Raw genomic sequence first — 23,616 nt, 5'->3', positions numbered from 1 at the left:
TCTTCTTCCTCCAGTACAAAAATAGGTAGGCTGCTCATTTAACAATTCCACCATTTCCTTATCACCCAGTATCGCCTCTACCGTGTTTATCTATCTGGATCTGCATGCACCCTCAGTGCAGCTACAAAACTTGCCATTCGCTTTGATATCCAGTGAATATTATTTTTTCACATTCTCTTTGAATATCTTGGTCAACCCGGATCATATGCTCAAACCTCTGGAGTGAGGTTCAAACCCAGGACCTTCTGACTGAGAGGGCACAGCAATAGATATCACTGAGTACAGACCGAGAGCAGCAGGAACATTGTCAAAAAGAATCTTACACCGAGCCACGTAATGAGATATTTGGAGCGTGGTTGAAGAGGTAGTTTTTGAGAAGCTTCAAGAAGGAGAGGGAGAGTGGGAAAAAGAGAGCACTAACAATGGATACAAAGTAGAAATAGTCGCGAGCTTCACATTTTTAGGTGTCCAGAGCACCACCAACCTGTACTGGTCCTTTCATGCCAACATGATAGTTAAAAAAGCCCACCAACACCTCTGCTTTCTCAGAAGGCTAAGGAAATTTGGCATGTCCGCTATGACTCTCACCAACTTTTATAGATGTACTGTGGAAAGCATTCTTTCTGGTTGTGTCACAGCTTGGTATGGCTCCTGCTCTTCCCAAGACCACAATAAACTACAAAAGTCACGAATGAAGCCCAGTCCATCACAGAAACCAGAGTCCCATCCATTAAATCTAACAGAGTCTACATTTGACTGTAGTCGCATGGGATCAGAGGTGAGCTGGCAAGGTGGATACAAAACTGACTCGGTCAAAGACAGAGGGTAGTAGTGGACGGATGCGTTTCTGAATGGAGGGTTATGACAAATGACGTTCCTCAGGGATCAGGGCTGGGAGCTTTGTTGTTTGTATTATATATAAATGATTTGGAGGAAAATGTAACTGGATTCATTAGTAAGTGTGCAGACGACACAAAGGTTGGTGGATTTGCGGATAGTGATGTGGACCATCAGAGGATACAGCAGGATGCAGAGCATTTGGAGACTTGGGCAGAGAGATGGCAGATGGAGTTTAATCCAGACAAATATGAGGTAATGCATTTTGGAAGGTTTAATACAAATAGGAAATATACAATAAATGGCAGAACCCTCAAGAGTACTAATAGGCAAAGGGACTTGGGTGTACAGGTACACTGGCCACTAAAAGTGGCAATGCAGGTGGAGAAGGTAGTCAAGAAGGCATATGGCATGCTTGCCTTCATTGGCCGGGCATTGAGTTTAAAAATTGGCAAGTAATGTTGCAACTTTATAGAACCTTAGATAGGCCACACTTGGAATATAGTGTTCAATTCTGGTCGCCACACTACCAGAAGGATGTGGAGACTTTGGAGAGGGTACAGAAAAGTTTTACCAGGATGTTGCTGGTATGGAGGGCATTAGCTATGAGGAGAGATTGGAAAAACTTGGTTTGTTCTCACTGGAACGACAGAGATTGAGGGGTGACCGATAGAAGTCGACAAGTTTATGAGAGGTGTGGACAGAGTGGATAGTCAGAAGCTTTTTCCCAGGGTGGAAGAGTAAATTACTAGGGGGCACAGGTTTAAGGTGCGAGGGACAAAGTTTAAAGAAGATGTATGAGGCAGATTTTTTACACAGAGGGTGCTGGGTGCCTGGAATTCGTTGCTGGGGGAGTTAGTGGAAGCAGATATGTTAGTGACTTTTAAGGGGCGTCTTGGCAAATACATGAATAGGATGGGAATAGAGGGATGTGGTCCCCGGAAGGGTAGGCGTTTTAGTTCAGTCTGGTTGCATACTCAGTGCAGGCTTGGAGGGCCGAAGGGCCTGTTCCTGAGTTGTAATTTTCTTTGTTTTTTGTACACTTCCCGCTGCCTTGGAAAAGCAGACAGCATAATCAAGGACCCCACGCATCCAGGATGTACTCTCTTCCACCTACTTACGTCAGGAAAAAGATACAAAAGTCTGAGGTCACGTATCATCCAACTCAAAAACAGCTTCCTCACTGTTGCCCTCAGATTTTTGGATGGACCTATCCCATATTAAGTTGATCTTTCTCTACACCCCTAGCTATGACTGTAACACTACATTCTGCACTCTCTCCTTTATTTCTCTACGAACGGTATGCTTTGTCTGTACAGCATACAAGAAACAATACTTTTCATTGTATACTAATAGATGTGACAATAATAAATCAAATGTGGAAAGGTTTAAGGAGAAAACTTCAGAGCTTAAGGCCAAGACAGCTGAAGACACGGCCACCAATGGTGCAGTGATGAAAATCTGGGATGCCATGATTTGCTACGAAGCATTAAATGCTATTCTGCATGAATAAATAATCAAACCAGACCTTCTGTTGTGATATATATATTTTCAGAGGCTAGTGAAACTAACAAGCGTGCCCTCAGAATTAGAAAGATTGCTGATCCTGCACATTCTAGCATCCTGAGAGTCGTGCAGTCCCCTCCTGTCCTACGCTGCTGTTACATTCGCTCCAGGCCACTGCTGTTTCATCTTCACTCATGCTACATCCCTGAGGCCACTGCTGCCTGATGCTACCCTCTCCTGCATTTACATATCCAAAGACTAATGAAACATAGCCTTGTTGTGTGTCCACCTGCATCATTTTTACCCAATTTTAGATTAGGAAACTATAAAATTCAGGTTCCACTACCATGTCCCTTGTCCGGAAATGTGGAAAAGGAGCTATGTTTTGTAGCAGTGAGGAGTGTTTGCATTCATGATGCAACATTGGAACAAATTCCAGGGGACACAACTTAAAAATTAGCAAATTAGGTTTAAAAAAGGTAAGAAGAAAGTCGTGCATGGATGTAGCACCTTTCATGCCTGCAGAATATCCCAAAACATTTTACGACCCAATGAAGTAGTTTAAAAGTGTAGTCACTGTGAGATATAGAAAATGCGGAAGCAGGTTTGCACTTCATTTGTCATGGACAGCAATAAAACAATAATTGGATAATCTTTTGTTTTAATTCATTCGTGGGACATGGGCATCACTGTCTGGCCAGCATTTATTGCCCAAGCCTAGCTGCCCAAGGGCAGTTGAGAGTCAACCACATCACTGTGGCTCTGGAGTCACATGTAGGCCAGACCAGGTAAGGATGGCAGATTTCCTTCCCTAAAGGGCATCAGTGAACAAGATGGGTTTATCCGACAATCGTTCATGATCATAAATAGATTCTTAATCCCAGATTTTTTTAAAATTGAATTCAAATTCCACCATCTGCTGTAGCGGGATTCAAACCCAGGCCACCAGACCATTGACTGAGTTGCTGAATTAACAGTCTAGTGATAATACCACTAGTCCGTCGCCTCCCCAGTTATGCACTGGAGCGTCATCTTAGATTATATGGTCTGAATTGGGATTTGCCATGGCGGGATTTAGTGACCTTGACTGAGGAACAAATAATGGCCAGGACACTGGAAAGAGCTCCCCTGTTCTTCACTGGCTGTTGCCACGGGAACTTTCAGATCTACCTGTAAGAGCACGAGGGGGAAAAGTTCAACGCCTCATCTGAACTTTGGTAGGCAAATCAGGCAAAACATCCGCACCATAAGGGTAATAGAGTTGGGGAAGTAATTAACAGAGTAACTCAGTCAAGCAGTGTGAGTGGCTTCAGAGACAGCCCAATTGAGGTTTCTGGACGTAGAAAGAATTGGGAAGGGATTATGATGGGAAGGTGCAGCTAGTCAACCTGAAAGTAACTATGGGTTGCATTGGGTCTCCTGGACATTTCCCAATACTCAAAACCATTAGGACAGAAACAGCAAAGCTCTGCCTCTATTGTAGAATCTCATAAGTAACAAAGGATTATCAACAAAGCCCAGCCCATCACGCAAACAGCCTCCCATCTACACTACTCACAGCGTTGAAAAAGATTTGCCCAGGAATCCAATAACTAGTCTGCATGCTAATGCAGGACCTAGCCAAACTCTCACAATAAGTGAATTTGACCCAATTAATCTTTCTCAGAAGATTAAGAAAATTTGGCATGTTCATTACGACTCTCAGCAACTTCTACAGATACACCGTACAAAGCCTTCTTTCTCGTTGCATCACAGCTTGGTATGGCTCATGCTCCGCCCAAAACCGCAAGGAACTACAAAAGGTCTTGAAAGTAGCACAATCCATCAGGCAGCCTCCCATCCAGTGGCTCTGTCTACACTATCCACTGCCTTGGGAAAGAAGCTACCATAACCAAAGGCCCCACACACCCTGGACATTCTCTGTTCCACCTTCTTCCATCAGGAAAAAGATACAAAAGTCTGAGATCACGTACCAACCGAGTCAAGGACAGCTTCTTCCCTGCTGCCATCAGACTTTTGAAGGGACCTATGTTAAGTTGATCTTTCTCTTCATCCCAGCTATGATTGTAACACTACGCTCGGCACCTTCTCCTTTCCTTCTCTATGAATGGTATGCTTTGTCTGTATAGTGCCAAGGAAACAATACTTTTCATTGTAACCCAATACACATGACAATAATAAATCAAATCAAAAGGCAAAGCTCCCACACTGAAGCTGTGACTCTGTGCTCGATCATGCAGTGGGTGAACCCCAGCAGTCAAGCCTAGGAGTCTCCGTCTTTATGATCTAAAGTCAAAGGGTTCAAAGCTTTCCTGGAGTTTGTGAGTTCCTACTCGATGTAATATGGTGCAGTGTATGCTGAGAATATATGGCTGTTAATGTGACAGGGGAAACGTAAACCAAAGATTATGGATTGAAGGATATGTTTTATTGATGACCTTAACTGTTCAGCTTGGTTTTTTTCAAATGTACATGAAAATAAGAGCTCATTTTTAAAGTATTTGTGTGGTTCAGTTTGCTGGAAGGTAAGGGGTAACTGAAACAATGTTTTACTGGCCAACTGTAGTTGCCTGTTGAAAATGATGGACCTTCTCTTTGAACTGCTGCAGTCTTTGTGGTGATGGTGCAGTTCATGCCAGTCAGCAAATTCCAAATTTCTGGTCCAGCGATGATGATGAAATAGCAACACTGGGTGGCATTTAACACCCTGCTCCGTGACGGGTTTAGAAGTTGATGGTGGCGGGGGGTGGGGGAAACCCACTGCCTCCCCACCTCCAACCTGATTAATCCCGTGGCACCTTGCCATCCAATTGAGACCCTTAAACAAATGGTTAATATTCACAGAAGGGACTCATCCTATCATGGCCGATGTGTACAGTGCAATGGGCAGTGAGCTTGACTTGAGGGCAGCGTGGAAAGCAAGTTCATACCGGCCAGCTTGCAAGGAAATTGAAGTTGTAGGAGTGGTGGTGGGTTCCCTTGTTCAAAAGCACTCAGTGCATGATCCAGGGACCCAGCAGTGGGAAAGGGAAAGCCCTGCTGAAACCCAAAGCCCTTCCCCTGTTTCCAAGACTTTCCCCCACGATCCCAAGCTGCAACCACTGCCTCCCCTCCCCGCCCCATCACTCACCTGTGACCTGGGTGCTCCAGCAAAAATAGTCAGCACAGGTACATCTTTTTCACATTAACTCGACCTGATAGAAGTTTACAAAATGTTGAGAGGAATAGATAGGGTGGACTCTCAGAGGCTATTTCCCCGGGTTGAAATGGTTGCTACGAGAGGACACAGATTTAAGGTGCGGGGAGGGAGGTTCAGAAGTGATGTTAGGGGTAAGTTTTTCACTCAGAGGGTGGTGAGTGAATGGAATCGGCTGCCGTCAGTGGTGGTGGAGGCGAACTCGCTGGGGTCTTTTAAAAGACTCCTGGATGAGTATATGGGGTTTAATGAGATTGAGGGTTATAGATAGGTCTGTAGGTTGGTAGGTGATGATGTGATCGGCGCAACTTGTGGGCCGAAGGGCCTGTTTGTGCTGTAGTGTTCTATGTTCTATGTTCTAACTCGAGGGATGTGGGCGTCGCTGGATAGGCCATTTCTTGTCCATCCCTTATTGTCCTTGAGAAGGTGGTGGTGAGCTGCCTTCTTGAACCGCTGTAGTCCATGTGGTGTAGGTACACCCATATGCTGCTAGGGATTCTGACCCAGTGACAGGGAAGGAATGGTGATATATTTCCAAGTCAGGACAGTATGTGAATTAGAGTGGAACTTCCAGGTAGTGGTCTTCCCATCTGTCTGCTGCCTTTTTCCTTCTAGATGGTAGTGGTTGTGGGTTTGGAAGTTGCTGTCTGAGTTGGTGAGTTCCTGCAGTGCATCTGTAGATGCTAAGTGCTGCTGCCATTGTATGTCAGTGGTGTAGGCAGTGAATGTTTGTAGATGTGGTGCCAATCAAGTGGCTGCTTTGTCCTGGATGCTGTTGAGCTTCTTGAGTGTCGGAGCTGCACTCATCCAGGCAAGTGGGGAATATTCCATCACACTCCTGACTTGTGCCTTGTAGATGGTGGACAGGCTCTGGGGAGTCAGGAGGTTATTCACCACAGGATTCCCAGCCTCTGATCTGCTCTTGTAGGCACAGTATTTATATGGCTAGTCCAGTTGAGTTTCTGATCAATGGTAACCCCTGGGGTGTTGTTAGTGTTTTACTGGCAGTTGCCATTTGATAGAACAGCCTGTGATTTAACAGAGACTCTCTTGGACTGTGGGAGGTAACCAGAGCACCCAGAGGAAACCCACGCAGACATGGGGAGAACATGCGAATGCCACACAGGCAGTGACCCGAACCAGAAATCAAAGCCGGGTCCCTGGTGCTGTGAGGCAGCAGTACTCACCACTGTGCCACCGTTTCAAGCAGGCAGCTCACCACCACCTTCTCAAGGTCATTGATATTGGGGAAGGCTGGGCTAGTACTTAATTCAGGCCTTAAAAGAGGAAAAGCAGGATTCTCATTGACTCTCCAGCTGGCAGGTGAGATTAAATTCCACTGAATACCACCCACTGTCTAAGTCAGATATACTTTTTGTAGAATTAAGACATCAACCTGCCATAATGATGTGTCCCTAATCCCCAACGATGTTAAACATAGAAACATAGAAGATAGGAGCAGGAGAAGGCTACTTAACCCTTCGAACCTGCTCCGCCATTCATCACGATCATGGCTGATCATCCAACTCAATAGCCTAATCCTGCTTTCTCCCCATAAATAGAGACAGAGAAGATATTCCCAGCAACAGTTGTGTATTATTTGGTGGACTTACAGCCTGGAGTTTGCCAATGATGGGAAACAGAAAGAACTTGCACTGATATAGCACACTTCATGACCTCGGGTTATCCTAAAGTACTTTACTGCCAATGAAGTAATTTTGAAGTGTAGTCACTGTTGTTATGTAGGAAACACTGCAGACAATTTTCCACAGAGAAAGCTCCCACAAATGGCCATGTGATATTGATCAGATCCTCTGTTTTTGTGCCATTGGTTGGAGGGCAAATAACAGCCCTGAAACTGGGGAAAATTCTTTGAAGTGATATTGTGAGATCTTTCGTGTCCACCTGACAGGACAGACAGTGAGTTGGTTAACAAATATATCGCTGTTCCTTCTCTGTCACTGGGTCAAAATCCTGGGATTCCCTCCCTAACGACATTATGGGTCAACCCATCCATTTAGAATCATAAAATCCAGCAGTGGAGAAGGAGGGCATTTGGCCCATCGAGTCTACACCAACAACAATCCCACCCAGGGTGTATTCCTGTAATTCCCTAACTAGTCTCACTGACACTAAGGGGCAATTTAACATGGTTAATCCACTTAACCCGCACATCTTTGGGCTGTGGGAGGAAACCGGAGCAGCTGGAGGAAACCCACGCAGACATGGGGAGAACATGCGAACGCCACACGGACAGTGACCCAAGCCAGGAATCAAAGCTAGGTCCCTGGTGATGTGAGGTAGCAGCGCTCACCACTGTGCCACCGTTTCAAGTAGGGAGCTCACCACCACCTTCTCAAGGGCAACTAGGGATGGGCAATAAATGCTGGCCAGCCTGCGACGTTCATGTCCCACGAATGAATAAAAAAGCCCCACCTCATTCAAAAGACACTCGTTTAGCAGTGCCTCCCCCAGTACCGCACTGGGAGCGTTGTATTGGGTTATGGGTTCAAGCGTGTGGAGTGGGGTTTGGGATTGGAGATGTGCCCGGGTAGCTCCCTGATGCCCACTGTAGCATAATGTTGCCGCCAACCTTTGTAACAAAAAATGACATTGACGTTTTGAGGTTTGGCACTGAGCCCAAGTGATGGATTGCACAGACTTTCTGTGCTCATGAATTAATATCATGACTGTGGCAACACCAGAGGCCTGAGCTGAGCACAGGTCACAGGAGCACTTTGCATCCAGTATCAGCTATTAAACGATGAAAGGAATGTCAGATGACATATTTTCAAGCTTAAAAAAAAACTTATATTAGCAGCAATACAATAAAACTAAGCAAATTAATGTTGTTTGGAATGTGGGCACAGCATTGACTTTGTATACACTGAACCCCACTTATTCATACAAAGCATCTGGTCAATAATCCAGTGCTAGTGATGGGAAATTAAAGGTCAGGGTTGGTCTGTAATTACCAGCATAACAGAGTTACAGAAATGATGAACTGGAAACACTTTGAAAAACAGCCTCGCTAAGAGATAAACCTCTCGACCACAAAAGCAGCATTATCTAAACAAGTTGCTATTTACAGAGAATGAAGCTTTAATCTGATGGAGATTTTGATTACATGAACCATTCTGAAGCAGCCCTAAACACCTTCATCTGACTACTTAAGCTGCAGGAGGGCTGAACACTGAAAGATGTAGAGACCATACATATTCATATTGGGCACACAAACATGTGGAATATGAAAATTATACTCTCATCATCAATCTTACCACTTAAATGACTGGCAGTGACAGGGTTCTCTGTTTTACAGAGAATTACTTAGAACGTGCAGCACAGAAACAGGCTGTTCGGCCCCTCACAGATAGTTTTAAGTTCCTCACAAATGCCCAACTTTAACTCATCCTTTCACACTCATGTGTTTATGTACCTTTCACTTTAATACTTTGGGCAACTTAAAGATACAAAACATTTGCCAGCCATTGGAACAATGGTGCAGGGGTAACGTGGAGGGGCAATCAAGATCCTTTCGCCCACTTTCAGTTTGAAATATCGCCACCTAGGATCACAGAACCCCTTACAGTGCAGAAGGAGGCCATTTGGCCCATCGAACCTGGGCTGACACCAATCCATAGGCCCTATTCCTCTGAACCCATGTATTTATCCTGTTAATCCCCCATGACACTGAGGAGCAATTTAGCATAGCCAATCAACCTAACCTGCACATCTCTGGACTTTGGGAGGAAGCCAGAGCACCCGGAGGAAACCCACGCAGACATGGGGAGAATGTACAAACTCCAGACAGAGAGTGATCCAAGGCCAGAATTGAAACTGGGTCACTGACACTGTACAGAAGTACTTGGCCACCATTAGAATCCCCACAGAAGGAGCAGAAGGAGGCCACTCAGCCCATTGAATCTGCGTCAATCACAATTCCACCCAGGCCCTGTTCCCGTAACCCTACATATTTACCCTGCTAATCCCCCTGACACTGAGAGAGAATTTATCATGGCCACTCCATCTAACCCGCATATCTTTGGACTATGTGAGGAAACCGGAGCACCCAGAGGAAACCCACACAGACATGGGGAGAATATGCAAACTCCTTGGGTCACAATTCTGGCCTTGGGTGACCACTGTGCCACCATTCCACTCAGGGCAGTAGGCACATCACTTAAAATTCACACACACAATCATGACCTGCATACATGTATCGCTCTTAATCTGCACCCCTAAACAAATAGCACTGTGGGTGCACCATCAACCTCACAATGGAAACCAGGGGTGGGTAATGAATGCCACTCTTGCCAATGGCACAAACATCCCATGAATAGATAATTTTCAAAGAAATACATTTGTTTCCTTAGACAGGTAGGAAACCGTTTATAGATTTGGGTGGAAAATAGAACAGAGATTGATTAGTAAATCTGTGGATGACACAAAGATTGATGGAATTGCGGATAGCAATGAGGACCATCAGAGCATACAGCAGGATATAGATCGGTTGGAGATTTGGGCGGAGAGATGGCAGATGGAGTTTTATCCGGACAAATGTGAGGTAATGCATTTTGGAAGATCTAATACAGAAGGGAAATATACAGTAAATGGCAGAATCCTTAACAGTATTGATAGGCAGAGGGATCTGGGTGTACAGGTACACTGATCACTGAAAGTGGCAACGCAGGTGGAGAAGGTATTCAAGAAGGCATATGGCATAATGGCCTTCATCAGCCGGGGTATAAAAATTGGCAAGTCATGTTGCAGCTTTATAGAGCCTCAGTTAGGCTGCACTTGGAAAACAGTGTTCAATTCTGGTTGCCACACTACCAGAAGGATGTGAAGGCTTTGGGGAGGGTACAAAAAAGATTTACCAGGATGTTGCCTGGTATGGAGGGCATTAGCTATGAGGAGAGGTTGGAGAAACTTGGTTTGTTCTTGCTGGAAGAGGTTGAGAGGCAACTTGACAGAAGTCTACAAGATTATGAGGGGCATGGACAGAGTGGATAGTTAGAAGCTTTTTCCCAGGGGTGGAAGAGTCAATTACTGGGGGGCATAGATTTAAGGTGTGAGGGGCAAAGTTTAAAGAAGATGTACGAGGCAAGTATTTTTACGCAGAGGGTGGTGGGTGCCTGGGTCTCATTGCTATAGGAAGTAGTGGAAGCAGATATGATAGCAACTTTTAAGGGGCATCTTGACAAATACATGAATAGGATGGGAATAGGAGGATATGGTCCCTGGAAGGGTTGGGTGCTTTAGTTCAATTGGGCAGGATGGTCGGTGCAGGCTTGGAGGGCCAAAGGGCCTGTTCCTGTGCTGTAATTTTCTTTGTTCTTCATTCACTCTAGCAGACCAAAGCTGCCTCACCTTGAGTGTAAAAGGTGAGTTGGTGCCGTGGTTGCACAGATCAGCACACCTCGCTCTGGCACTTACATCATACCCACCTGTCCAAAGAAAATGGCAATCAGGAATCCTGCTTTTCCCTCTTAAACAACTTTCTGCTGGTTTGGGCATCCATTTCAAAGCCTAACTCTCAGTTAAATTAGGTGGGTCTTTGATTGTTCAAAGTGGCCACCACCACACACACACTGTTCTCTTTTTGTCTTCTCTTTGTTTCAACCTTCTGTAACATCCTCCCTTATTCTTTCCAAGTATGCTGTACTACACCAGGGGTTCCAAATTATATTCAGACAAGGTCCATTTACCTCATCCACCAATCCTACTGAGATCTAGATGGAAGTGAATCCTGTTTTTTACAGTACCAACAGAAGTAAACCTCTCCTTGTTCATCTTGATGTCCATCCTTCTCTTCCCTTGTGCTTTCCCCCCGCGTCTTCAATCTCTCTGTCTCTGTCTCTCTTCTTTCATCCAAGTTGTGTGTTTCTATTTTTCGTTCTCCTTTGACCTCTTTCTCTCAATCCTTTTGGTTTTTGTCTCCTTTTCTATATATTTCTACCCTTGTCTGTCCTCCTAATTTCTGTCCTTTCCTTGGTTGTCTCTCTGTGCCTTTGTTAATCCCGGTCCAATCTTACTGTGTCGAAGAAAATCACCACCCTTTCTGTTTCTTGCTCTTGTCACAGTTAACATAGGGAAGAGTCACCAACCTGGTCTTCGTGAGCTCCATCATGCACCCCTCCACCCCCCAATCTCTGAGGCTTGACCTGAGCAGCACCCACCTCCCCCAACCCACAATTCTGAAACCTGCCCACTTATTTTTTATGCTGACCATCTTCCTGTCCTGTCAAGGATCCTGAAACATGGCTGGACCTTTGATCTGATCTAATTTATTATTGTCACATGTATTAAGTATACAGTGAAAAATATTGTTTCTTGCACGCTATACAGACAAAGCAAACAACAACAACCATTCATAGAGTACATAGGACATAGGGGAGAAAAGGAGAGAATGCAGTCGTAGCTAGGGTGTAGAGAAAGATAAACTTAATGCGAGGGAGGTCCAATCAAAAGTCTGATGGCAGCAGGGAAAAAGTTGATACTCCTCAGACTTCTGCATCTTTTTCCCAACAGAAGAAGGTGGAAGAAAGAATGTCCGGGGTGCATGTAGTCCTTGATTATGCTGGCTGCTTTACTGAGGCAGTGGGAAGTGTAAACAGTGTCAACGGATGGGAGGCTGGTTTGAGTGATGGATTGGGCTTTGTTCACGACCCTTGGTAGTTTCTTGCGGTCTTGGGTTGAGCAGGAATCATACCAAGCTGCAATACAACTAGAAAAATGTTTTCTATGGTGCATCTGTCAAAGTTGATGCGAGTTGTAGCAGACATACCAAATTTCCTTAGCCTATTGATAAAATAGAGGCATTGGTATCGGCATGGAGGGACCAAGACAGGTTGTTAGTGGTGTGGACACCTAGGAACCTGAAGCTCTACTTTGTCCCCATTGATGTGAACAGGGGCATGTTCTCCTCTATGATCCCTGAAATCGATGGCTACCTCCTTCATTCTGTTGACACTGAGGGAGAGAGTATTGTTGTTGCAACTGTTCACCAGATTCTCTATCTCTTTCTTGTACTCAATCTCATCATTTTTGAGATCCAAACGACTAAGGTGGTGTCATCAGCAAACTTGAAAATCAAGTTGGAGGGGAATTTGGCCATACAGTCAGAGGTGTATAAGGAGTATAGTAGGGGGCTGAGAACACAGCCTGTGGAGTGCTGGTGTTGAGGATGATCGTGAAGGAGGTGTTGCTGCCTATCCTTACTGATGGTGGCCTGTAGATTAGGAAGTTCAGGATCCAGTCACGGAGGGAAGAACTGAGCCCCAGATCACAAAGTTGGAGATGAGTCGCATAGGAATAATGGTGTTAAAGGCTGAGCTGTAGTCTATGAATAGGAGTCTGACATAGGTGTCCTTGTTATCTAGGTGTTCCAGGGTTGTGTGCAGGGCCAGGGAGATGGCATCTGCTGTGGACCTGTTGCGGTGGTAGGTGAACTGTAGTGGATCCAGGGAAACTGGGAGGCTGGAACTGATTCCTACCATGACTAACCTTTCGAAGCACTTCATAAATGATGGATATCAGAGCCACTGGACGATCGCCATTAAGCCACACTGCCTGGCTTTTCTCTGGTATCAGGATGATGTTTGTCTTCTTGAAGCAGGCAGGGCCCTCAGATTGGTGTAAAGAAAGGTTGAAGATGTCTGCGAATACTCCCGCCAGCTGGTCCGTACAGGAACTGAGTGCTCATCTGGGTGCCCTAGCCAGGCCAGTCCCTTTCCATGGGTTGTGAGAAGGTGGCTCTGACATCATCAACGATGTTAACTTCCTTCATTGACAGCAGCAAGTGCCATAAAGAAGAGGGCATGGCCTCCTCACAGCTTACCAAGCTGCACTCAATTCTAGGCCTCAAGGGTGAGGAGCGCTGCCAGGATGTCGGAGGAAGGTTGGACAAGATAGGGCCAAAATAGACCTGAGGTAAAAGACTAGGAGTGGAGTGATAATCAGACTCTGACTGTCACTCCACAAGTTCAGGCCAGTGAGGCCCAGCTTTTCTTGTAGATGAAAGCTAACGCACAACCAGAACAAACATTTTGGAAAGCAAATGGTATGTTAGCCCTCATTACAAGGAGATTGGTGTATAAGAGAGTATAATTTCAAAGATGTGTGGGTTAGGTGGATTGGCCATGGTAAATGCATGGGGTTATGGGAATAGAGCAGGTAGTGGGCCTGGGGTAAGATGCTCTTTCAGAGAGTCAGTGCAGATTTGATGGGTTGAGTGGCCTCCTTCTGCATCATAGGAAGCCTATGATTCCATGAAGAGTGACAAAATCTTCCTGCAATTATATACGGCCTTGATGGGACCACATCTAAGGTATTGTGTACAGGTTGACTGGGCTGATTCCTGGGATGGGGTGATTACAAGGCGAGATTGAGTAGACTAAGCCTATAGATAATCCCCAGAATTTAAAAGAGTAGGAGACGATCTCCTTGAAACACATAAAATTCTCGTGGCACGATGGCACAGTGGTGAGCTCTGCTGCCTCACAGCGCCAGGGACCCAGGTTCAATTCCCAGCTTGGATCACTGTCTGTGCAGAGTTTGCACATTCTCCCTGTGTCTGCATGGGTTTCCTCCAGGTGCACCGGTTTCCTTTCACCGTCCAAAGATGTGCAGGTTAGGTGGATTGGCCGTGCTAAATTGCTGCTTAGTGTCAGGGGGACCAGCTAGAATAGATGCATGGGGTTATGGGGATAGAGCCTAACTGGGATTGTGGCAGACTCGATGGGCTGAATGATCTCCTCCTGCAATCTATGATTCTATGTTTCCACAAACTGGGGAATTTGAAATAGGGGTCATAGTCTAAGAGTAAGGGGTCAGCCGGCTTGGAGTAAGATGGAGAGGAATTTTTAAATTCAAGTGTTTGAAAATCTTCCAAATTCTATACTCCAGAGAGTTCTAGGCTCTCCATTCATTCAAGAAAGAGATCGATAGGCTTCTGTAGGCCGAAGACAAATATGGGGATAATGCAGGCAGATGGAATTGGTGTCAAGAGATCACCCTGATCACATTGAGAAGCACAACAGCCTCAAATGACCTCTTGCTCCTATTTATTTTGTTCTTAAAACAACTTAGCAAGTAAAGTAATGCAAGGGTACACAGAAACTGCTCAGAACATGCTGTCCTACGATACGTTTCTTTGGTGTTACTCTTTGCTATCTCAGGCTGGAATGCAGTCATTCCAATGTGATAATCTGTAGTCACACTGTTTATTGCTGACACTAGTTGACTTGCTGTCCTTGACTCTCGAGCTTTCCGAAGGTTTGAGGAATCTGCTAGCTTTTCAGGCCAGCCTTCATTTTTCATACAGCAACCGTGTCCTCAGACAACCCCGCCCCTCAGACAACCCCATTCCTTATACAACCCACTTCCCTCAGACAATCCTGCCCCTCAAACACGCCCGCCCCTCAGAAACCCCCCCACTCAGACAACCTTGCCCCTCTGACAACCCAGCCCCCCCCCCCCAGATATCCTGCCCCTCAGAAACCCCCCCCAGTCAGGCAACCCTGACCCTCAGAAAATCCCCTCAGACAACCCCACCCCTCAGACAACCCACCCCTCTGATAACCCCACCCCTCTGACAACCCCGCCCCTCTGACAACCCCACCCCTCAGATAACCCCCCAGATACCACACCCCTCAGAAAACCCCCTCCAGATACCCCGCCCCTCAGACAACCCCCCTCCCAGACATCCCCGCCCCTCTGACAACCCCCTCAGACAACCCCATCCCTTAGAAAACTCCCCCTCAGACAACCCCACCGCTCTAACAACCCTGCCCCTCAGACAATCCCACCTCAGAGATTGAACCTGGACGAGAGCAGGGCAGCTCAGGGTCAGATTTGCAAATTTTAACTTATCATCTGACTCCTGATCATTTGTTTTTGGGAGTTAAAATTGTTCTCTTTGTTGTGTCTTGGGGAAAAAAGGCAGCTGTGAAATGAATATAGTGAAGCCCATTTCCATATCACAATGTTCTGTGTTTTCTGAACATGTTTCCACTGCTAGCTCTGTATCTGAAGGTTGGGTTTTTAATTAGAAGGATCTCATACAGGGTTAAGTGGAAGGAGAGAGGAGGTTTGTGTGCAGCATAAACAGTGGCAGACTGATTGTGCCGATGCCCTTGTTCTGCGTTGTAAATTCCATTTAATTCTGGGTAACTGTATGCCCACTATGGGACGCCGGGTTAGCTCAGTTGGCTGGACGGCTGGTTCATGGTCCAGAGCTACACCTACAGCATGGGTCCAATTCCCGTGCCGGCTGAGGCTATTCACAAAGGCCCCGCCTTTTTGTCCCCTTGCCTGACGTGTGGGGATCCTCAGGTTAAAAGCGCCACTGGTAAATGCTCCCTCTCAAAGGGAACAGCAACCTCTGGGACTATGGTGACATTACCTTTACACTCAAGATCAGCCGTACCTGTGCCGCACAACCCAAACAATACACCTCCACAGTGAGTAGTCCACAGAGAAATGTTGTGGAGATGCCAGTGTTGCACTGGGGTGGAGCCAGTAAGAAGGCTCACATCACCAGATTAAAGTCCAACAGGTTTATTTGGTAGCACAAGCTTTTGGAGCACTGCTCCTCCTTCATCAGATGAGTCTCCTTCACTCACTTAATGAAGGAGCAGCGCTCCAAAAGCTTGTGCTACCAAACAAGCCTGTTTGACTTTAACCTGGTGTTGTGAGCCTTCTTACTGGGTCCACAGGGAAATAGCAAGGGATGTTGGACTAGCTGACTTGCTTTTGCACAAAGCTGGCATGGACACAATGGGCTGAATGGCTTCTTCTCTGCAGTCGCCATTCGATGATTCCACTCAGGCCAACAAATCCAATACAGCAGTGAGGGAGGGCAATTGAGAGTCAACCACATTGTTGTGTGGACCTGGAGTCACATGTAGGCCAGACCAGGTAAGGATGACAGATTTCCTTCCCTAAAGGACATTAGCGAAGCAGATGGGTTTTTCCGACAATCAACATCATCGGTAGATTCTTGATTCCAGATATTTTTTATTACACTCAAATTCCACCATCTGCCATGACGGGATTCGAAGCCAGGTCCCTCAGAACATTAGCTGAGTTTCTGGATTAAGAGTCTAGCGATAATACCACTAGGCTATCTATCTCCCGACTGGATTCAACCCATATTCATGCAGTCTGCTGTGCAAATTTTTGTAGTCATAATTATTTACAAAAAAAAGAGTTCATCTTTAAAGTTATTCAATACATGCAAAACACTTTGGGGGATTTTGGAGACATGATAAGTTGCTTCATCAATGCAAGTCCTTTTGTCTTCTTTCCTGCAGACGGTTCTCCTCAGGTTAGCTGCTGAGAGGTCGTTTCCGTTGGCTGGAGAATCTAGAACTATATGGCATATCTCAGGATAAGGAGTTGGTCATTTAAGATAAGCTGGGGCATCAGCTATTTACCATTTATATAGATGATCTGGAGGAGGGAACCGAGTGTAGGGTGTCGAAATTTGCTGATGACACCAAAATTGGGGGAAAGGCAAATTGTGCGGAGGGTGGGGAGAGTCTACAGAAGGATCTAGATAGGCTGGGCGAATGGGCCAGGAAATGGCAAATGGAATTTAATGTTGGCAAGTGTGAGGTGGTCCACTTTGGTAGGAATAATGGTAGGAAGGATTGTTACTTACGTGGAGAAAAACTGCAACAGGCGACGGTGCAGAGGGACCTCGGGGTCCTTGTGCATGAGTTGCAAAAACCCAGCTTGCAGGTGCAGCAGGTGGTCAGGAAGGCAAATGGGATGCTGGCCTTCATCGCGAGGGGGATTGAATATAAAAGTAGGGAGGTCTTGCTGTGGCTGTATAGGGCATTGGTAAGGCCGCAGCTGGAGTACTGTGTGCAGTTTTGGTCGCCGTACTTACGCAAGGATATTTTAGCCTTGGAGGGAGTGCAGAGGAGGTTTACTAGGCTGATGCCGGAGTTGAGGGGGTTGAGCTATGAGGAGAGACTGACTAAATTAGGCTTGTACTCGTTAGAGTTTAGAAGAATGAGGGGAGATCTCATTGAGACATATAAGATGATGAATGGGATGGATAGGATAGAGGTGGAAAGACTCTTCCCGCTCAAAAAAGACAATAGGACTAGGGGGCACAGCCTCAAGATAAAGGGGGGGCGGTTTAGAACAGAGTTGAGGAGGAACTTCTTCATTCAAAGGGTGGTGAATCTCTGGAATTCTCTGCCCGTTGAAGTGGTGGAGGCTACCTCGCTAAATATTTTTAAGACGCGGGTTGATGGGTTTTTGATAAGAGAGGGGATTGAGGGTTATGGGGAGAGGGCGGGAATGTGGAACTGAGCCACGACAGATCAGCCATGATCTTACTGAATGGCGGGGCAGGCTCGAAGGGCTAGTTGGCCTACTCCTGCTCCTATTTCTTATGTTCTTATAAAAAAGGAGGAATTTCCTTACTTGGAGGACTATGAATCTTTGGAATTCTCTTCCACAGAGGACTGTGGGTGCTCAGTTGTTCAGTATATTCAATGCTAAGATCGATAGATTTTTGGACTCGCTATGAATCAGGGATTGAGCAGGCAAGTGTGGTTATTATCAAATAAATCGGTTGGACTAAAACCTGGTGTTGTCAGACTTTTTACTGTAATTTAATTGACCAGGCTCAAGGAGCGGGGTGGCCTACTCCTGCTCCTATTTCCTGTTTCTTCAGAAGGAACTCTTCAAAATGCAGCTAACAAAACAGCAACAAAACTTACTCCAACTTATAAATCAAAGAAAGGGTTTAATAAAGAAACTTCATTACTCAAAACTTGGGGCCTCACCCTGGACCACTCCAAGTTCCCCACAATTTGACATAGTCCCTTATTTATAGCGAATCAGTTGGTCAGCTGACTATTACATCACTCTGTGATTGGTTCCATGTTTTACTAAGTCAACTGACCCTTATATCTTGTTCCCATTGGTCACATTACATCCAATACAAATTTGTCATTAGTTACATTCTAACATTTTCTACATTCTAACCACCTCATTTTATTGACTGGGGGCTTAAGAATGGAGAGAATTCTAAAGGAGAGAAAGAAAAAATATGAGACTAGTACACAAGGCCAATGCAAAGCTATTGAGGCTGGGGATTCAACTGAAAATCTCAATCCTGGGGATGATTGTTAGGTAAGGTAGCGAGGGATATGGGGATAAGGCAGGTTTATGATGCAGATTGGCCACAATTTAACTAAATGGTGGACAGTCCTGCATGGTGGATTGATCTATTCCTGCAATGTCTTGGCACAAATCAGGTAATGCAAGAGAAGGATTTGCATTTGTGCAGTGCTTTGTGACGTGTCTCAGAGTAGTCTCAATGTAATGAATTAATTTAATGTGTAGCTGGGCACTACGCCATTGAAAGGATATATTGGCTCAGGGAGGATGCCATGTAATTTGTACCGGAATGATAACCTGGACTCCAAGGATTGGATTACGAAGAGGGTTTACAAGATCTTGGTTTGCATTCCCTGGTTGATGGGTGATTGGTGGGCATTTTCAAGATATAAAGGGTAGGCCACAGATAAACTGTTTCTGCTAGTTGACATGTCACTGAATTAGAGGCAGACCTTTCAAGAGAGAACTAGGTAAACAATTGTAGGTGCAAAGAGTAATAAAAGGAATAAAAACAGAAAATACTACAAAAGCTCAACAGGTCTAAAAGCGTCTTTGAAGAGAGAAATAGGGTTGACATTTCGAGTCTAATATGACTCTTCATCAGAGAGTAGGCTTGGAACTCCTTCCATTAACAGCAACTAGTTACTCGATCAATTGTTCATTTCAAATCTGAAATTGAGAAATTTTTGTTTGCGAAAGGAATCTAGTGGTATTGGGAAAAGACAGGTATATGGGTGGCACAGTGGTTAGTACTGCTGCCTCACAGTGTTAGGGACCTGGGTTCAATTCAGCCCTTAGGCGACTGTTTGTGTGGAGTTTGCACGTTCTCCCCTAGTCTGCGTAGGTTTCCTCTGGGTGCTCCGGTTTCCTCCCACAGTCCAAAGATGTGCTGGTTCTTTGGATTGCCACGCTAAATAGCCCCTTACTGTGAGGGAGACCAGCTAGGATAAATACATGGGGTTACGGGGATAGGGCCTGGGAGGGATCGTTGTCAGTGTAGACGTGGATGGGGAGAATAGCCTCCTTCTGCAGTGTAGGAATTCTATGATATGGTTAGACAACAGATCTGCAACGATCCCAGTGAATAGCGAATTAGGTTTAAGGGCCTGAAGTCAGTCAGGTTTGTGAGACTGATTTAAGGATGTCAGCCAGGGCACTGCTTTTTCTCAAATAATGTCATGGGATCTGAAATGTGCATCTGAAGAATTAGATCTTTACATGAAATTACAGAATACAATCAGACCACTTAATCCAACTGGTCTGTGCTAATGTTCATACGACACACAAGCCTCCTCCAACCTTACTTCATCTAAAACTGTCAGCGTTGTCTTCTACTCCTTTCTCCTTCACATACTTTGCCATCATATCCAAGGCCTGGCTTTCCCCAGCATTGCTGCACTCCCTCAGCACTGTACAGAAATGTTAGTGTCACTGACTGGGACTCTGTTATACCAATGGGTGTCTCATTCACCAGCCGGAAAACCGGGCACGCTCAGCAAAATCTAGTACCCTTCAGGCACTTAAGTGGTCACCTTTGGGCCTTCCCTGGCATTAAGGCCCCGAGAGATGGAACCCACCCCCCACCTTTCGAGAGCTGCCAGCCAGTCAGTTGGCAGTTACTTATGCCACACGTGCTGACAGTGCTAGTGACAGCGCACCCATCAGTGATCCGAGATCAGTGTGAGACCCCAGACCAAAGGTGAGTAATGATGGAATAAGGGTTGTAGGATGGGTGGTTGCAGGAAAGGTAGGCAGGAGGATCTGAGGCAAGGGCAGGAAAGTGACTTTCAATGCCCACCCCTTTTCCGATTACGGGTCCCTTGATTGGGCACAGACTCCCTGTGATTGAAGGAGTCGTCCCATGATATCACAAGCAATCATAGAAACATAGAATCCCTGCCATGCGGAAGGAGGCCATTTGGCCCATTGAGTCTGCACCGACCACAATCCCACCCAGTCCCTATTCCCATAACCCCATATATTTAAGGCTTCACCTTCACCTGATGAAGGAGCAGCGCTCCGAAAGCTCGTGCTACCAAATAAACCTGTTGGACTTTAATCTGGTGTTGTGATACTACTTACCGTGCTTTCCCCAATCCAATGCTGGCAACTCCATATCAATAAGGAACAATTTACCATGGCCAATCAACCTAATCCGCACATCTTTGGACTGTGGGGGGAAACTGGAGCACCCCGAGGAAACCCACACAGACACGGGGAGAATGTGCAAACTTCACACAGACAGTGATCCAAGGCTGGAATCGAACCTGGGTCCTTGGCACTGTGAGGCAGCAGTGCTAACCACTGAGCCACTGTGCCTCTTAACAGGATTTGCTGAACAAAGAGTAGGAAAGCTATATGGGCCCCATTATATCCCCGAGCCACCATTAAACAGCAATGAGCTATGGATAATGGGTGTCAATTAGCTCATTAATGAGTCATTTATCTGTGTGTTACTGTGTCCTGTCAAATGGATGGAGAGGTGATGTTTGAGAAGACTGGTCACCACTGAACTGGAAGGGATCTCAGAGTTCCAGAGATTAATCTCAATATTGAGTGGAGTATCTGCGTATTTGCTGTAATGACTTGAGGCCCATATGGCTGCACCATAGTCATCCATTGAGAATATCAGAGCTCATGAAAAAATTCAGCCCGACGGGTGGGATTTTACAGCCTCACTGGAATGAGATCAGAAATTCCCACCCGAGGTCAACGGACATTTCCATTGTTGGACCCTCGCCCACTCTGATTCTGGGGGGCAAGATGATAGAGTTCCAGCCATTATGTATTTAGAAATAGAGGTCAGATGTCAATCATCTGATTTGAAGATGAAAGTGGCATGGGCCTCTACTTTCTGGGGATTAGAAGACTGAGATGGTTTGATTGAAACACACAGCAGGGGCTTCACACTGTAGATGCTGAGAGACTGTATAGGGCATTGGTGAGGCCGCAGCTGGAGTACTGTGTGCAGTTTTGGGCGCCGCACCTGCGCAAAGATATTTTGGCCTTGGAGGGAGTGCAGAGGAGGTTTACTAGGCTGATACCGGAGTTGAGGGGGTTGAGCTATGAGGAGAGGCTGAATAAACTAGGCTTGTACTCGTTAGAGTTTAGAAGAATGAGGGGAGATCTCATTGAGACGTATAAGATGATGAATGGGATGGATAGGATAGAGGTGGAGAGACTCTTCCCGCTCAAAAAAGACAGTAGGACTAGGGGGCACAGCCTCAAGATAAAGGGGAGGCGGTTTAGAACGGAGTTGAGGAGGAACTTCTTCACTCAAAGGGTGGTGAATCTCTGGAATTCTCTGCCCGTTGAAGTGGTGGAGGCTGCCTCGCCAAATATTTTTAAGACGCGGGTTGATGGGTTTTTGATAAGAGAGGGGATTAAGGGTTATGGGGAGAGGGCGGGAAAGTGGAACTGAGCCACGACAGATCAGCCATGATCTTATTGAATGGCGGGGCAGGCTCGAAAGGCTAGATGGCCTACTCCTGCTCCTATTTCTTATGTTCTTATGTTTCTCCTGGCTGTAGATTCTAGAGCTATAATCTCAGAAAAAGGGGTTGGCCATTTAGTAGCAAATTGCAGAGAAACTTATTCACTTGTAGGGTTGTGAATCTTTGGAATTCACTCCCCCAGAGGGTGGTGGATACTCAGTTTTTGAGAATTTTCAAGATTGAGATCTGCACTCTCAGGAAATCAAGGGATTTGGGGTTAGGGTAAGAAAGTGGGTTGGAGTTGGAAGATCAGCCATAATCATAGAATTCCTACAGTGCAGAAGGAGGTCATTTGGCCCATCGAGTTCCACCGACCACAATCCCAACCAGGCCCTATCTCCATAACCCCATCCATTTACCCTAGCTAGTCCCCCTGACATGATAGGTCAATTTAGCATGGCCAATCCATTGAACTGCACATCTTTGGACTGTGGGAGGAAACTGGAGCACCCAGAGAAAACCCAAGCAGACACGGGGAGAATATGCAGACTCTGCTCAGACAATGACCCAAGCCCAGAATTGAACCCAGGTCCCTGGCGCTGTGAGGCAGCAGTGCTAACCACTGTGCCAGTTCAATCTTATTGAATTGAGGGAGGTGATTGCCTAGTGGTATTATCGCTAGACTATTAATGCAGAAACTCAGTTAATGTTCAAGGGACCTGGGTTCGAATCCCACCACGGGATTAAATAAATATCTGAAATTAAGAACATAAGAACATAAGAAATAGGAGCAGGAGTAGGCCATCTGGCCCTTCGAGCCTGCCCCGCCATTCAATAAGATCATGGCTGATCTGTCGTGGCTCAGTTCCACTTTCCCGCCCTCTCCCCATAACCCTTAATCCCCTCTCTTATCAAAAACCCATCAACCCGCTTCTTAAAAATATTTAGCGAGGCAGCCTCCACCACTTCAAATCTACTGATGACTGTGAATCGATTGTTGGAAAAACCCATCTGGTTCACTAATGTCCTTTAAGGAAGGAAATCTGTTGTCCTTAACTGGTCTGGCCTACATGTGACTCCACAGCAATGTGGTTGACTCTTAACCACCCTGCAAGAGCAGCTCAGGATGGGCAATAAATGAATTGCACCAATGTCCTTATGGCCTACTCCTGCTCCTATTTTATGTGTTCTAATGTAGTGCTGCTAAATGATCTGAGCTGATGCACAGATGAACACTACTGGTTTTTTATTTTCTTGAAGTTAACGTATTGATTCCTTTGAGAAGCCAGGCAACTGAATGCCTCTTGTTTAACACAAGTTTCACTGTATTATAGCATTGACTTTTGTGGACTGGAACCAGCCTTATCCACATACCCACTATAATCAGTAACATGAGATACAAGTACAGCAGATTACAGTGCAGCACTCGCTGGTTATTCCCAGGCTAGATGTAGCTCAGACTGTTTATCTTGCATCAAAACTTCAATAACTTAACAACAC

General features: G+C 45.8%; 1 protein-coding gene across 1 annotated transcript in view; it reads right to left on the bottom strand.

Moving 5' to 3' along the window:
• The window catches only part of LOC145341307 (MICOS complex subunit mic25-like), a 426,042-nt gene that overhangs the window by 12,356 nt on the left and 390,070 nt on the right, over positions 1-23,616 (bottom strand). The gene's annotated exons all lie outside the window — the stretch shown is intronic.

This window comes from Carcharhinus amblyrhynchos, chromosome 3, assembly GCF_965287045.1.
Source record: "Carcharhinus amblyrhynchos chromosome 3, sCarAmb.v2.hapA, whole genome shotgun sequence".
Taxonomy (NCBI): Eukaryota; Metazoa; Chordata; class Chondrichthyes; order Carcharhiniformes; family Carcharhinidae; genus Carcharhinus; species Carcharhinus amblyrhynchos.
This window is presented reverse-complemented; position numbering and strand designations above follow the sequence as displayed.